At 41.2% G+C, this 13,775-nt stretch overlaps 1 protein-coding gene across 4 annotated transcripts in view; it reads left to right on the forward strand.

Moving 5' to 3' along the window:
• The window catches only part of FRMPD4 (FERM and PDZ domain containing 4), an 852,065-nt gene that overhangs the window by 628,388 nt on the left and 209,902 nt on the right, over positions 1 to 13,775 (forward strand). The window lies entirely within an intron of this gene.

A 13,775-nucleotide genomic window follows, 5' to 3' on the forward strand; every position in this document is an offset into this window, starting at 1 on the left:
AAAATAAGGATAATAGTATTTAATGTAAAAAAGAACTTCTGACAGTAATATCGTTCTTGCCACGTCTGTTTGGAAACATAGTAAGGACAGAGAGAATGGGTATCTTTTGCTGTGAGATTGGCACCCCCGGTTCCTTGGGTCTGTTGAAGCATCAAATTACCTCCACCATGGCCCCTTTCTTTCTCTGGAGAATGCCCGGTGTTCAGTTGCATTTTCTTCCTAAAAGGTTGTAGGTATCTATAAAGCACATCGAAATTCAATTCTACACAGGATATGTTCAGTTTTATTCCCCAAAGAGCTGTTGGCTGTATTTCGAACCGATGGACGGGGAGGGAAGCCAGAATGGTGAAAGTGGATTTCCACTTTGAATATTCTTGGATTTATCAATATGAATTGCATTGATACTCATGGAGCGCTAGGAGGGCAAATGTAGCTGTTTTTCCGAGAATGAGCCTTTTTGGTTTGCCTTCTCTGCACTGCCTGTGAGTCTAAACAGACAAACACGATGTTTTGCCAGGAGTGAGCATAGTTGACATTTTTCTCATCATGGCTTGTTCCCCTCAGAAGTGCCTGCAAAAAAACCCAAATGATGAGGGTCATACGTTTAAGCCTTGTGATTAAGAAACTTCTTTTCTTCCCAAATATCTTCATGGTCATCACTCACAAGGACTAATGGAGAGCTTTCTGGTTTTCTTTTTGATTTCTACTTGCCTACAAATTTCTTTCCTGTCATCTGTTCTTCCTCTTGTCTGTTCTCTGAAAACCCATCGGCTTTTTCAGACTGTCAAATGTAAAAAGAACTTCTTCCATTTTTGAATGCCTGCATTCCTCGAATCACAGGGGCAGACAGGAAGAATGGAGAGCAAGAAGCCCAGTTAGGGAAGGACACAGAAAATAGTCTTTTGTGGGTACCTAAAGACCACGCTTCAGGGAACGGACAGGAAGCTCTACATCACTGTTCAGGGCAGTTTCCTTCCTCCTAAAGGAAAAGCCCCCATGGGAATGGCCAGAGTCAGGCAAGAGTTAATTTGGCTGGCGTATTGGGAAGGCTGGGATCAATATAAGGGGCATCAAAATGTGTTTTACAAGTGTTGATAGATTGGAAGCAGCTAATTTTTGGAGACTTATGGCTAGTTTCAGATCCTTTCTTCTTCTCTCAGAATTGGCATTTGTCTCCAACAATGGGGTCAACTAAGTGCCTGCACGTGTGTTTGTGTTACTATAGAAATGTCATTGGGTCCCTGTTATGAGAGTGCATGTCTGATTGCTTGCTCAGTCATACTAATGGTGCAGCCCTAAGGTAGTTGTTACAAATATCAGTCAACAGATACCTAGGCTTTCTGTCCATATGCTCGGCAAAAAAAATAAAAAAAGAAGAAGAAGAAGAAAAGCAATTTGCATGCATAGACCTTGTCCAGATCAAGTAAGCACAACAGGGCTTCGCTCCAACACAAGCTCCATTGAAACAGACCAACCTGTGCTGTGCAATCCAGCTTGTTGATCACATTTCCAGCACGGTTTCTGCTTATAGAGGGGGGCCGCATTTCATTTTGGGCCGCAAGGCTTAAAGAAGGACTCTTAAAGTCCTTTGACACAGCAGAGCATTTTGTGGGGTCTATTCAAAAAGTGTTCACTTCCCGACAAATTGTCCCTTCAGGTCATTATGGAAGACCACCCCGGGGGGCATTTGAACTGCCTATCCCCACCGGAGAAACTCCACTGCTGGGTGATTGTCAAAGTAATATGGCTTCATTGTCAAGCGATGCATGATACATAACTGGTTCATAGCACAACCATGCCTGGTCCGACGTAGCGAAATAGATTTAGATAAGACTCTAGTTTATGAGCCATTAGGAAAAAGGGTCTGGTTTAGTTCTAAGAAATTAAAAGTGCTTGTTGCATTTCAGCCAAAAGACAGGACACGCCTATCTTTTAATTAAGAGGACGTGTCACGTATTTCCGTGCAAAATTAGGTTAATCCATTCCAATTTAATGCAAATAAGGGGAAAGGAAGACAGGTACAGCGTTCTACGTCAGATCCTTTGTGTGGGTGATGTCTCGCGGAGGGATTGGATTTTACAGCAGGTGAAGGGTTGAAGGTGACACTGAATCGGAGCTCCCATAAGTAAAATACAGTATCCAAAGTAAGATGGAAGAGGCTCTTGTTTACCTGACACTTGTTGGAAACCAGTTTCTAATTTACTTTTCTACTGGTGTGCTACAAAGTACTAATGTACTTTTGCCTTTTCTTCACGGACGCCTCCATTTTGTGCAGAGCAGAGAGTAACAGATGACAGTCATGTCGGAAAATGGAATGGTCAAAATGAAATTAGCGGAGATGTGAGCTGGTGAATGTGTAAGAGTTTGTGAGTTTTTGTGAATTGCTTAGAAATCCCATTTACTCATGTTACCCCCCACATAGCTGAATTTGGGGCCTTGTATGAATTTCATCTCAGTGGAGTGACTGCACGGAAGGAGCATTTCCGTCACTTTACTTTTAGCAAGTGTGTGTCAATTTTCTGTCAAGAATAAATAAATGGTTTGGATTCAAGTGTATCTACTTGGGATGGTATCGAAGCACTAGATAGAATAAATCATGCTTTCTTTTTTTTAAAATTTTAATGTTTTATTTATTTTTGAGACAGAGAGAGACAGAGCATGAGCAGGGGAGGGACAGAAAGAGAGGGAGACACAGAATCCGAAGCAGGCTCCAGGCTGTCAGCACAGAGCCCGACATGGGGCTCGAACCCACGAACTGCAAGATCATGACCTGAGCCGAAGTCGGATGCTTAACCGACTGAGCCACTCAGGCGCCCCTAAATCATGCTTTTAAATAGGAAGTGTTTTCGAACAGAACACAAAGGAGATACTTTGTAAAGTTGGCAAAATCTAACAGCACTAAGGCGTACAATGGAGATTTAACAGGAACTTATATGGAGGTGTCGTGTCCCAGGTTGATATTCCAGCCGTTATGCCTATGCTTAGGGAAATTTATGTCACCTGATACTCGGCGCTTATTACGTGTCCATATTCGGGCCCCATGAATAATCAAGGCATTGGCTGCTCCTGCAGAAAGGGAATCATTTGGCTAAAGCTATTTAATTCCCGGAAACACCTCATTGGTTGTGGTGAACGTATGACTTGTGGAGTGCGTGTGACAGATGTGCCCCATATTGGACCCAAGTGAAGAGAATATTCTATCCATATCGTCACATTCTTACAAAGGGATCCCCAGCATAAGTCACCTTGCCATCCACTTGACAGTCCTATAGAAATTTATGGAGAGATGTTCATAGGGAATGAAATGTCCTAAAAGCCCTCACTGATCTTCTAAGGAAAAGTGTGTTATATAGGTGCTTAACACTGTTACACACTGTCTGGATAGGACACAGTGGATGCTAGCTTGGCCAAATCGGAGTCCATTAACGTTTGGTACAGCCTGAGGGAAAACTTCAGCCAAATTTGGGGGGGGGGGTTAGAAAACAGCGCATTGATGGCTAAATGAAGTGTCCATTTTGAAAGTGATTTTTTTAGCTCTTTTCTATCTTAAAATTAAAACTGAGTCCTGTCATTTCCTTTGAATGACCTGGACATTTTGATATAGTGTTACAGGTCTAAAATGTTGGTGAACATTCTGTGGGAAATTAGGACATAGAGCTTAATAGTTCGGTTATTTGGATCTAATATCGATTAATTTTTCCTTCCTTCCTCCTTTTGATGCTGCCTGCCTTCGCTCCCTCCCTCCCTTTTCTTTTTTAATCTCTTCTTTTTGTTTTTCTTTTTATTCAATGATCTTGTCAAACTGTATCTGTCCAGGGAAAAAATGCTTAGTTGCAGGGGGTCATGATATTTCAGGTTGAGGTAGTCTGGCTGTTACAATTACCTTCTTGAAGCTATGCTAAGCAGTGGCAAATACTCAACAGGTGATGAGTGTTTCAGCCTTTAAATAAGAATGATGGGAGTTGGAAATCTTTGTAGTCCTTTCAAATAAATTATCCATATTTGGCTTTTCATTGGCGAATGTTTGCTGAGAAATAGGAAGTCATCCATTAAGTAAAAATATCCCGCAATGCCTGACCCTCTACTGAGAGTGTGTTTTGTCAGGTAGTTAACATGGAATAGTGGGAACACTGGTGCATTCTTATCCAAGAATCCACGTATCCGAAACACTCGTATCCACGAGACTATGAGCCTTTTAGTTTGGGACTAGTCCAGTTAGCACCTTTCGAATGGAAAGGGTGATATAGCCTCTGTGCTCTCGCAGTTAGGGGCAGATGAAATGAAGGTGTTGAAACACTTCTTAAAGTGAACGCTGTGGTCCAAAATACTCATAGCATGACTCTCAACAGTACACTTGCATTATGTTTGTTGTATCGTTACCTCTCTATTTGTGTTGGTATCGCGTACTAACGTGTTCTTATTGTGAAATCCAGTAAGGAGCCAATCACAATGTTAAAACCAGCTATCAGTTAAAACCAGTTAAAACAGTTAAAATCAGTTATCAGTTAAAATCAGTTAAAAAACAGTTAAAACCAGTGTATCAGTGAGTAAAAAGCTGTTCGTTTCTAGTCACTTGATGACTAGTAAAAATCATGATCTCTCAGAAGGTAGGAGTCTTAGGATTTCCATTTAAATACAATTGGAAATTGAGGGAAATCTATATATTCTTAATTTGTTTTCCCCCCATGTAATAGCCATCTAACTAATGATCTAATGCCATTATTTTCATAATAAATAAATGTAGTTACAGTCACTTGATGCGCCCCCCCCCCTTGGGGAGTATGTAAGACCCACTTCTTTTGTATAAACCCACTCATTAAGTTGCAGTTGCATAGGGGATAAATGAATTATTCATTAACATTACTGATTGACTACAATAATTATGATGTTTTCCTTCCAGCCACAAAGATAGAATGGCCTAAAGTCTTTCATGCTAAGCATGAAGTAAGTAATTCTTGTATTGTTATAATAATTTGTAAATATAGTAAAAACCAATGGAATAGAAAATGGTCTCCACAGTTCCTTTGGGAAAGTACGATTATCTTTTTCTTAGGCCCTTATGAACAGATCAGGTTGAGTTAATAAGGTCTCCCTTTCAGACATCCCTTCCTGATAGTATTTTTATGTATCTTCTACATCTGTCACATTAGGTAGGTGTTGTTCCTTGTTACAGTCATTCAGCTTCTCCCTGCTATAAAGCCAGAAACCTAGCTTTGTGCTTCTCTTCATTGATTACGACTCTTAGATGTGTCTGTTCGTCTGTCCATCCGTCCATCCGTCCGTCCATCCATCCATCCATCCATCCATCCAAGAAGCAAATATTTACTTAGCATGGAATGCCTTCTACTAGATCCTTTCAAAGACCCTCATGCAAGGGCTCCTTTTCCTATTGATATTTTCTTCATGGAAACTTTCCTCCTCGGCTTTCCCTCAGAGCAGTTGCGATTTTCCAAATCAACCTTCCCAAACATTCTCCTCACCTGGTCTCTCCAAGTTTCCGTGGATAGGCTGCCATTTCATGACCTAAGTGAACTTTGACCTCCCTGACTAAGAGGAGAGGAGCTTGGCAACAGGGAACCTACTTGAGCAGGAACTGCTTTGTGACAAACCACATTCCACCCTAGGGAAAGGTGCTCAGGGATTCAGAAACTCGAAACCTGGTTTTATGGAGCTTACAACTACTGAAGCAAGAATAAATACAATGAGATACACCTAAAATACTCTCACAGAAGACATCTGAGGTGGAGATGTTTCAGTTTTATAAGTCTTTAGTAAAGTCCACAGAATGGTTTCTACTAGGAAGTTAGATGATGGTGATCAGGGACTAATCGGAAAAGACGTGTAGCATGCTGGCATTGCCGGGTTTGGAATGATAAGGGTCAGGGTTGATTTCAAGTGGAAGTTCTTAAGTGCAGATGAGAATTCAAGCAGTGTCAGAAGCACAGATAGGCAGAAATTTGCTTGGTTTGCATTGAGGACAGTGAACAGGGAGATTTGGTGTTGGTGAGTTTACAGAGCTCATTGTTGTCCTTTTCTTTCATTCTTTCTTTATTTAAATGTTTCTTTATTTATTTTTGAGAGAGAGAGAGAGCACAAGTAGGGAAGGGGCAGGGAGAGAGACACAGAATGTGAAGCAGGCTCCAGGCTCTGCATTATGAGCGCAGATCCTGACGCGTGGCTCGAACTCATGAACCGTGAGATCCTGACCTGAGCAGAAGACGCGTTGTACTTTGATTGAGGAGAATAGTGCTCATCCTCTATCTGTAATCACCGGAACCTCAGGAAGTAGCAGTTGGCCATGCACAGGATTGAAGACTGAAGCTCAATCCACCTTGAAGCTCCATTATATGCCAGAAACAGCGCCTAGACTCAACCTCAGGTCTTCCTGACTCCCAGACCCCCTGCCCACTTTTCCTCCTCTCTCTGGAGCAGGGCTTTTCAATCTTGGCACTCTTAGCATTGGTGCCTCGGTCATGCTTTGCTGCGGGGGAGCTGTCCTACGCCCTGGAGGATGATTATAGCATCTCTGGCCTCTACCCACTAGGTGCTAATAGTAGCCCCCCCCCATTTGTGACAACCAAAAATGTCTCCAGAAATTGGGAAGTATTTCCTAGGTAGGTGAGGCAGACAAGTAGGGACAAGCAAGAGTATCCCTAGGTAAAAACTATTGTTCTAGAATATTAGAAGAGTTTTGCAAATTTTTATGTAAGCTTGAATTTTCTCCTAGTTTTAGCCACACTCACGAGTGCACAAGAGAAACCAGAAACCCATGTGAAAGCCACGTTTCCCCAACTCAAAATTCTTAAGTCAGTCACCCGGTTTTGTTCGGTTTTTCTCTAAACCTGATGATTATATAAAAGAGGACTTGTTTCAAGTACATTATGTGTTGTGAGGCCAACACAGAGCCCGAGGACAGAAGTTATGGAGCCAAGCCTTGAGCAGGGTTATTCTGGGGGCTTCCTGTGTAGAATTATAGTATCGAAGGAGCTGCTCACCTCGCCATAAATCATTTGGAGGCCCTGCCATGCTGGGAACGTGAGAAGAAATGCTGGGCAGCCATCGGTATTTTCATCCAGGTTGCGCCCAGCTGCCTCATTGAATACAAATGCCAATTCTGAATATTGAAAGCTCCTTGAGAATCGCACCGTGTGTTAGACACAGTGGGGTTGTTAAGAAGCATAGCTCATAATTAGCAATAAATGGGTTGGTATTACAGTCTGTTGTTGACACGTGTTCAGTCCTTGTTAAATAGAAATCAAACACTGTAAGGAGTCTATATACCTATTCACCATCATGATTATTTGGATACTCATCTCCAAAAGTTTTTCATATTGTTTTTGTAGCAATAGAAAAAATAGAGTTTGTAAAGTATTTAATTTTTTTTAATGTTTATTTCTGAGAGAGAGAGAGAGAGAGAACGCAGGGGAGGGGAGTGGTAGAGAGAGAGGGAGACACAGGATCCAAAGCAAGCTCCAGGCTCTGAGCTATCAGCACTGAGCCCAACATGGGGCTCGAACCCAGGAACTACGAGATCATGACCTGAGCTGAAGTCAAATGCTTAACCAACAGAGCCACCCAGGCGCCCTGTGTTTGTAAGGTATTTAAGCAAAATAATTAGGAAGGTGATTGCCCCAACTGGAGAATGTCATGCCATTCGAATCCAACCCACTCCTGTTACCTAAGATCCATATACGATGATCAATGTGGCCTGAAATCTAATTGTCTTGTCCTGTCATTGGGATCACACCCAATACATGTACACCGGAAAAATGGTCATGTATTTCTACCCTTGGCAATGGATGCAATATGTGGCTTGAACCCTCAAGTTTATAAGCTCTTCAAAGCAAATATTAATGTGAAAACACCTCCTGAAAGCAGGCCCTTACACGTCTAATACCAGCACGGGGTAATTAGAAAATGTGGATTAAGCTGCTTCATAACACAGACCTTGAAAACAGGACTTACATTGCCTCGCTTTGAGTCTACTTCTGTTGATCTCTCAGAGCGCTCATCTGCGACCTGGAAAGTATTGTTAGCTGTGTGTTTGGATGACTTTCCTCCACTTGGTTTCAAAGTTCACTATTGAAGTACTGTGCTCAGGCACCCGTTGGCAATGTCGTAAACATACAGACTTTGAATGCTGGCAGAGGGCTTGTGTTTAAATAGAGTTGACTTTCTGCAGTTCCCTATTCCAGATAACCTACCCATATCTAATTATTGAGTTATTACATCTTTAAGGAATATTGCCTTTGCAGATAATTGCAGGGGAGGCTGGATGATGAGATAATTAGATCAGTAGGGAAGCAAGATTTCTTCCTTCATATTCTCTCTTTGAAATGATATGAAAACTTTCCACATTTCCCTTTTTACTGCATTGTTAATAATTATTGCCCATCTCTTATTTATGGCAACACAATATATAATCGTTTCATACAAACTATGTATGTGCACGAGGGGGCATTTGTTTCTAGATTAAAAGGGCCGAACAAGCATCTTAAGGGACTTGTATTATAGCATTTTATCTGTCTTGTTTTTCTTATCTCCAAGAAGAAATGTGTAAAGAACTCCACGTTTGTTTCCCTTTACAATGCTAAAATAGTTTCAGAGTTTCTTCCCTAGGGAACCCCCTGAATGATTGATGCAGTCCACAGCCTGTGGCAAGATAGAGACAGGCCAGGAAAGTGCCCCAGGCTCTGAACTTCCCCTTGCCCTTGGCAACACTTGGCCAAGAGAGTATTTACTGTCTTGCCTCTCAGGGACCAGTATTTCAAGTATGAAGGAAAATGATGAGCACAGTGTGTCCCTTCGTGGGCGTTTCTATTCACATGGGAAGGCAGTCCACAGTCGCAAGTTCTTGGTTACCAGGAAGGGACCATTCCACAGTGAGGTGTTGGCTGTGCCACAGAGGCCACAACAAACGTTGGTGAACGGTGATGGCGAGGGGGCAGTAATCCTTTTCTTCAGTGTTTGAAATAAATGTAGTTACACAAAACACAAGTGGAGACCCTGACTTTCAATTCGACCAACTGGGTTGAAATTCGAGTTCCACCCACTTAGGAGCTAGATTACAGTGGACAAGTTGTCTAATGGTTTTCTCATCATTCGAAGCTGCTTAGGAGTAGTGTTATAATAGGGATTTTTAGACGATTGAATGCAAAGATTGTTCTAATGTGTTTGAAAAAAATGTGTAGCCCAAAAGGTCCGAAGACCTAACAACATAGCTAATTTGGACACTCAAGCAGCTTGGTCACATCTTTCAATTTGTTGACACCACCTGCCCCATTGATCACAATGGGTGGGGAGGAGAGAGGTGTGGCTCTAAGCTTTTTCCTTATAAAGTTCTTAAACACCATCAAGGAAATCTGGGTAAAACCACTAATAATATAGGAGTAGAGAAAGTGAGATGATCGCGGAGCTAAGAAACCAGGAAAGCATATGACACCGAGCGCAAAAGTAGAATTTATGGGTCTCCTGCTTGCTTCTGTGGATAGAACAGGCAAATCTTGATCTTGGCCTTCTGAAATGGAGCTCTTCGTTGGGGGCCCAGGTTTCTTAACAATCAGTCAATCGATCAATCAATCACGGTTCTGTTTCTTCCCCCTTTGTGCCTCTACAACATGAAAGAGCAGCAGATTATAAACTAGATATGTAATAAGTAGTTAGTCTCAAGGGATGAGTCAGCCTTTTGTGTTTGATAAAAAAATGAAGGATGAGACTCCTAAGGAAAAAGGGAGAATTAAAATAATGAGCTCTGTTGTGATGTAAATGAGTCCCCATCCCTTTCTGGGTCTTTAAGGCTAAGAATGCAGCTGTCTTTACCCTCTGGTGTTTGTACTGGGAAATAGGTCCCCTGATTTTCAGAGCAGAGGAGAAAAAGATGAGATACCGTCTGGTGTAGTGGCCTAAGCTCCTTGGGTGAGGACCCCTTTGCAAGTGAACACTTTGATCATCTTGACTATATGTGCCTCTGTGAAATACTGCCAAAGAGAACAAGGGGAGCCTGCCAGAAAGAGAAATTTCCTAGGGCAAGAGATGAAAAAGAAATGGAACGAAGGGTGAGATTTAAAAAAAGAAGAAGAAAGGAAAAGTAATTGCAAGAAAGAAATTAGAACAATTACATAAACAGAGATTGGCTTCAAGGACACATGGCCAAAATCCCAGAATCAGACGAAGGCAGGTACTGGGTTTGGAGAAAAACACAACAAAGACCTTTGAGAGTTAGAATGTCGAATTCTCCAGTGGTGATCAGAGAAGTTTCGAGAATAGAAGCTTCTGGTAGGCTCTAGTAAAAAAGAAAAAAGAAATGATACTGGAAAAGTAAAATGTTCAATTTCCCTTTACACGTGTGACTCCTTTCTCTCCCATAAGAGCTATTTTGATCATAAGATCCCAAGTATCAATCGGAGGAATGCATATGGAATATAATGGAACATATCTAGTAATCATGGATTGTGCATCTTGGTAACGAATTCTCTTGTATGCAGGGTCTGTTCCTTTCTAAGTCTTTCACTCATGTTCTAGAGGAAGCTTCTTTTAGCTCTCTTCTTAGCACTAAAATGAGATTGGCCTGTATCAGGTTATCTTGTGTGTCGTGATTGATGGCTGGCATTCTGTGAATAACACAAATGATCTTAAGGATGCTGGGAGCTCCCATCAGAAACGTTTATCCCAGTGGTGGAGCTAACCTGGACTGTGAGCCTATAAATAATGACGAATTGGACAACCAACCGGCTTTTGAGTTTTCTAAAACAAAAACAAAATGGCCTAAGAAGAAACATACGTTTTGATGTTAATGTTTTTATTAAATCTTTGCAGTTCAGTTGTGTTCTTGGTTGGTCCTTTATAAATTAAGATTGTTTACTTTCCTCCAAAGAGCATCATGATCTGCACAGAATCGGTGACTTGGGATTTTGAGACACGGTCCTGGAGCTAGATGGTTCACTGGGTGTAGTAATACACAATCCCTGTTGGGCAGTCCTTCCTTGCTCCTTACTGTATAGACGAGGAAAGAGAAGAGAGGGTGAGTCCCTGGAAACAGCCCTTCCTGTATACTGGCTTCCTGAGGAGTGTGTGGGAAACTTGCCTAGGTGCTTTTGGGAGTTTGCCAACACTCCCAGTAAGGTGTCTCTTCTTCCCCCTTCTCACCTGTGGCCCCAGCCCCTGCCCTCGGTCTTTCTCTTCTGAGGGCAGAGATCCCACATTTGTACCTGATTGAAGGAGTCCACTAAGTCCCATAGTTCTTCTTCTGCATCAGGCCCACTCAGTAGAACTTGTAAGGAACTTTTTTAGCTTCCTATTCATTGAATGGATAATGACTTTTCAGGTGATAGCATTTACTGAGTCTTGTGGAAGACCAGAAGGAAAACAAGGCATTTGTTGTTAAATATCCGAGAAAGAAAAAGACGATCTTTTAATAATCCATATTAGATATTTCACTCACTGAATTTAGAAGGGCTGGTGGAGATAATGTATGTTAATCTGTCACAGTCTTCATGACCTAGGAGGGGGAGGTGACTGAAATTCTTGTTTCTTGATTCTTACTGGAGTTCTTGTCATTCAACAACCATACGTGAATGTTTCCTATGGGTATCATCCTGACCAAGACAACAAGGTCGCTGCTTCAAGCAGCTAACAGAACTCAGAACGCATACAGAAGCCACCTGGGAAATTAAGACAACGAATGGGAGACAGAAACGAATCTGTGGGAAGATCACCTGACCCTCTCCCAGAAGTCTCGAACAGGACAGTCCAATAATAATCTGAGCCACATGTGTTATTTTAATTTTTCTGCCAGCCACATTTTACAATTAAAAAGGAACTGGAGAAATTAACTTGAATAGTATATTTTGCATAATCCAATTTATATTTAAAATAGCATTGTTTTTAAATAGCATTGTTTCAATATGTAATGAATTTATAAAAATTTCTGGAATCATTTTATATTCCTTTTTTGCTATTAAATCTTTGAAATCTTACATATATTTTACACATATAGTACATCTTCGTGAGTACTCACTAAATTTGCAGTGTTTAATAACTATATGTTGTGTGGGGCACCTGGCTGGCTCAGTCGGTGAACCATGCCACTCTTGATCTCACGGTTAACCGTCAGTTCAAGCCCCATGTTGAGTGTAGAGATTACTTAAGTATAAAATCATCTTAAAAAGTAACTATATGTGGTGTGTGGCTACCATTTTGGACAAAGCAGGTTGACAGAAAGTTTGATGGAGGATGAACCATTAGGCCAAGGTCATTCGGGAATGTGTATTGGAGAGCACTTGTCTGCTTGAGGATTTAGGAAGCTTAAACACTCAAAGGCAAGAGAAGGCAGGCATCTTCCAAGGAATGCATTTGAATTCACTGTAGCCTCTCCGAGTACGAGGTTTGCCACTTATACAATGGGAATTTGTGTGGATGGGGATATTAGGCAGGGGAGTAGGTCTGAAGGAAAGGTCATGAGTTCAATTTGGATGTATTGAATTTGAGTACCTGTGGATGACCAGGTGGAGGAGGTAGATGGTAAAAAGTATAGGAATTTGGAGCCCCCAGCATGTACTGGACTAGAGCAAGGAAGCTTCAGCAGGGAGGGAAGAATTTTACAGCAGTTTCAAGGATGGGTCTAGCCAGTTCCATTTACCCTACAGAGAGTATGGTTTCCATTTGGTTAGAGCTCTTAGTTTTTGCCATTCACCACAGAGAAACAAAGTTAATTATGTGAACTATCAAACATTTCTGTCCACCAATTTAGCCTGTATGTATCCTTCATACCTCATCATCTTCTAAATAAAGTAGGTGTTCTTGTTACAGTTGAATGACATTTGGATATAGGGTACCAGATCTTTCATTGCAATATTTATATTCCCATCTTTTATGAAATCAAGGCCCATTTCATGTCCTTTAGGAATTTTATAAATTTTAGAAAAATTCATTTACTGACATGTATAGTTTTTACTGTATAATTTTTTCTTCCATGTCTTTGTCAAGTAAATTAAACTTAAGCATCATACTGGAGCGCCTGGCTGGCTCAGTAGATGGAGCATGAGACTCTTGATTGCACAATCATGAGTTCGAGGACCATGTTGGGTGTAGAGCACCATGCTTACTAGTCTTTTCTATCCAAATTGTTTCTAAGTTTAAAAAAGGCTTTCTATGTTTATGTAGTGCTTTTTTCTTTTGCATTTTATTTATAAGTAATCTCTACACCCAAGACGAGGCTCAAACTTTCAACACTGAGATCAAGAGTTGAATGTTCTCCCAACAGAGACCGTCAGGTGCCCCTATATATTAAATTTTGATATAGAAACTGGGTATGGTAAGATTTAAATTTTTTCATTTTTTTTTTTTAGTGGGGGGAAACAAATGAAATAACATGCTTTGTCCATAAATACAAACTTTAAATAAATATTTAAAAAGCAAAAAATTGGGGTACCTGTGTAGTTCTGTTGGTTAAGCGTCCAACTTTGGCTCAGGTCATGATTTCATGGTTCGTGAGTTTGAGTCCCGCTTCTGGCTCTCTGCTGACAGCTCAGAGCCTGTAGCCTGCTTCAGATTCTGTGTCTCCCCCCTCTCTGCCCCTCTCTTCTCTCTCTCTCTCTCTCTCTCTCTCTCTCTCTCTCTCTCAAATAAATAAACACTAAAAACATAAATAAGTAGCAAGCAAAAAAGTCACCAGCACCTTGTGAACTCTTTCATTCTGTGATATTAGTGACTAATAGTACTTGTGTGGGTCACAGGACTCACAGTTGTAAAAGTGTGGAGTTTGTTGGAAATGAATG

Source organism: Felis catus, chromosome X, assembly GCF_018350175.1.
Source record: "Felis catus isolate Fca126 chromosome X, F.catus_Fca126_mat1.0, whole genome shotgun sequence".
Lineage (NCBI taxonomy): Eukaryota > Metazoa > Chordata > Mammalia > Carnivora > Felidae > Felis > Felis catus.